Genomic DNA, 4,289 nt, shown 5'->3' with positions numbered 1-4,289 from the left:
GCAAAAGAGTCAACCAATAATCTTTTTCCATGAGCCACTGGAGTAAAGTGTAACTACATAAAAGAGTCCCTATATTAATTATTTTGTTATAGCAACCATGGTGATGGCTGCACAAATGTCCATTGTAAACTCTTTAAGTATAAGCAGGTAGAGTTTAGGGGACTTTAGCTGGGTGATTGGAACAGGCTCTCACTCATGCTCTTCTAAATGCTGGCAGAATGATCTTTCTAAAATGCAAATCCAATTATGTTATTCCTTACAACCAGCCAGTTTTTTCCCATCATATTCAGGATTCAGCTAACTTAGCATGAGATTCAGATGGTAAAGAATCTGCCTGCAGTATCGGAGACTTGCATTCCATCCCCAAATTGGGAAGCTCCCATGAAGAAAGGCATGGCAACGCATGCCTGGAGAATCCCCATGGACAGAGGAGCCTGGTGGGCTACAGTCCATGGAGTCACAGAGTCGGACATAACCAAGCGAATAAGCACAGCACAGCACAGCATGAGATTCAGAGATGCTTAGTCGATCTTTTTAATTTTTCAGACTTAAGTCCTCAAAGTCAGTGGCTTCTACTCCAGAGCCCACTGTTGTTATTTAGTCACCAAATCATGTCTGACTCTTTTGTGACCCCATGGGCTGTAGCCCACCAGGTTCCTCCGTCCATGGGATTTTCCAGGAAAGAATACTGGAGTGGGTTGCCATTTCCTTCTCCAGATCTTCTCAACCCAGGGACTGAACCCGCTTCTCCTGTATTGGCAGTGAGAGTCTCTACCACTGAGCCACCAGGAAAGCCCCTCCTGAGCGCACTAGTCCATACACAATAAAATAATTTTCACTGCCTAAAAAAGCACTGGGCTGTTTCATGTGTTGCTGATTCAGTTATGCAAACCATTCTCTGTATTCCCAGGTGAAGTTCAACAGACTTTTCAAAATCAACTCTTTACAACTGCTTCTTTGACAGTTTCATTCAAAGACAAAGCTTGTAGCAATCAGCTTTGTTCTACTTATAACTATTCTTACCATTATATCATTATAGTGCTCATATTATATTGAAGTTTTTAATATATTTTAAACTTTATATGTAAAAACTTTGATTTAAAAGATTTCTCCTATTAAATATTAGAAACCTCTATAAAAATAATGTTTATATCTTATCTTTCTATTACTAGTGTTTCTTATACAGCTTGACACATATGGAGCTCTTAATAAAATATTTTGCTCTTTATTAAACTCTCAAAAATGTTTATTTTTACCATAAATTGTCAGAAATTAACAGATTTGCTATGTCTAATTGGCTTAAGTTTATGTCGACTTGTGGGAAAATGCTTACGGTGACTCTGTAAGTCACTTTTTATCAGTAATGTATGTTTTATTTAACTAATCTAGATGTTAACAAACTGGTGACTTTTCTTTCTCTCAAGAAAATTAGCAACTGAAGTTTGATCTCAAACAGTGCAATTCTCTCCCCCTAGTTAAAGCACTGCAAATATAGTTAATAGAATAAAATTTCAATTTTATTACAAATTATCCTTTAAAAAACACACAAATACCTTGCTTTTTAAAAATAACTCTACTCTCCTTTCCACATCATTGGGTACATTGAAAGAAAAACAAATATTTTTGAGACAAAGTACTTGTGAACAATGAAGTGACTAATAATATATTTGATTCAGGCTACTACTTCAATAATTTTGCATATCATGTACATACCAAAATATTGGCATATCTACTTGGAAAATTCATCAGTTATTTTATCACCATATACTAATAAATAAACATATCTTCATAGATATCTTCATTTTGACCAATAAAAATTAATGTCTCTCATTCAAATATAAAATAAATAACTTAAATCTAACCTTTATATCAACAGTCCAAAATGAGTTTCATGTACAGTAAAGTATACTAGTTACACTTTATAGCTATTATATGATGTTAAAATCACTCACATATGCCTTATTTTGAGTCAAAACATATTTGATTTGTGCATCTTCACAAAATAGCAAGATTCACCAAATTTTCTCCAAGGACTTAAATTTCATCTTTAAGAATTATTAAGAAAGTGACATTGAAGAAGGAATGCTTCTCAGGTGGCACAGTGGTAAAGGATTCACCTGCCAATGCAGGAAACAAGAGACATGGGTTCGATCCCTGGGTCAGGAAGAGGTCCTGTATTAGAAAATGGCAACCCACTCCAGCATCCTTGCCTGGAAAATTCCATGGTAGAGGAGTCTGGTGGGCTATAGTCCCTGGGGTTGCAAAGAGTTGGACACAACTGAACATGCATACATTAAAAAAGGAACAAATCTGAATCAGTTGAAATGAGGTAGATGAACTTAGAGATTGTTACACACAGTGAAGTAAGGGAGAAAGAGAATAACAAATATTATATATTAATGCATATATATGGAGTCTAGCAAGATGGTATTGATTAATCTATTTACAGGGCAGGAATAGAGATGCAGATATAGAGGATGATCTTGTGGACACAGCATGGGAAGAGCAGGGTGGGACAAACTGAGAGAGTATTATTGACATATATACACCATCAAGTGTAAGATAGATAGCCAACAGGAAGCTGTTATATAACACACGGAACCGAGTCAAGCATGCTCTGTGAAGACCTAAAGTGGCAGGATGGGGATGAATGGGAGGGAAGCTTAAGAGGGAGGGAATATATGTGTACGTACAGCTGATTTGCATTGTGGTATGGCAGAAACCAATACAAAATTGTAAAGCAATTATCCTCTAATTGAAAAAAAAAAGTGAAAGAAAACTAAAAAGAAAAAAGCATCAATGTTTATGTATTCGTTTTAATATTTTCACCTTGTCCCAAGCCAAGAATTCTCATTTTAGTTGCAAACAGATGTAATCATTTTTATTTCAAATATGTATGTGTAATTTTTAAATGTCATTGCAGGAGAGCTCACAAGAATTGGCAAGGATTAAACCCACCTGAATCTTCTTAAATATAAAATCTGTCTTGAATGAGTACACATGTATATCCTAAGCTTTTGGAGTAACTGCTGAAGCTTTCTACAGATCGCCTCTGGTGAATATCATCATCGCATTGTCAGATATACTATGTGGAGCCTCAGGGACATTGCCTCACCTGTCAAAATTCTCAGTCATTTCAGATTGTCCATATATATATATATATATATATATGCACAGTTTTCCCTGACTTCAAACTGATACTACCATCTTTCTGTTTTCCTCTCTCACCTTTCACAATTTCTAACTGAAACTATAAAATATATTACATCATAAATGGGGCTTCCCAGGTGATGCAGTGATAAATAGTCTGCCTGTCAATGGAGGAGACTCAGGTTCCATCCCTGGGTTAGAAAGATCCCCCTGGAGTAGAAAATGGCAACCTACTCCAGTATTCTTACCTGGAAAATTCCATGGATAGGAGTGCCTGGGGGCCTATAGTCTATGGGTTTGTAAAGAGTTGAACATAACTGTGCAACTGAATACGCACATACACTACAAATGATTCAATTAAGAATATTACAAAAATAAGAAATAAAGAAATTATCTTTCAGAATTTGTATTATTTTTGTTTTATCGAGGCCTTTACTGTGTTGGGGGATGAAGCTACAGTCAGTCCCATATTTGTAAGCTAAACCTCAGTCAAGAATTAGTTCAGAAAAAAAAAATAAATTGGTTTCTCTTGAGTGGTAGATATTGTTTTATAAAAAAGTAATAATTAAAGTAACAAGTTTGATGATCCTCTGAAAAGTATTGAGAAGCATTATCTTCTCAGTGGATCCTTAGTTCCATCAATAACTCTTCCAAAGTCATAAAAATATCACAATTTGCCATCACTTACAGCATATACAGACATCCACCCCAAAAATAATAATAATCAAAAATAATCAAAAAAAGCTTGACCAATTTTAATTCCTGATTTAATTTTAAAAATAAAGTCCAAAATTTCACTGCAGAATCACTGAAAATCCGATGTTCCCAGCTGATACTCCATGTTGCAATTCACTGTTCCTTCTGGGGATGTTGTCCCAGTTAGAGACTCATGGCATTCTATTGTTGCCAAAATGTCTACAAATGTTCATAATATTTTGATTATAACTGAAAAGTCTCACATTTGATTGCTGGAATAAATAGTTCTTGTGCGTTGTTTTCGTTTGATACTTTCAGTTGCACTTTCTTACAAGTTTTCTCTCTGCATTTCTTATCAGCTTTCAGGATTTATACTTGGGATAGCTTTTGCAATCAGATACACTATTGCTGTCTTTACAGAAACTTGAAATCAAGCAGTTTGG

This window comes from Ovis canadensis, chromosome 15 (assembly GCF_042477335.2).
Source record: "Ovis canadensis isolate MfBH-ARS-UI-01 breed Bighorn chromosome 15, ARS-UI_OviCan_v2, whole genome shotgun sequence".
Taxonomy (NCBI): Eukaryota; Metazoa; Chordata; class Mammalia; order Artiodactyla; family Bovidae; genus Ovis; species Ovis canadensis.
Note: the sequence above shows the minus strand (reverse complement) of the source record.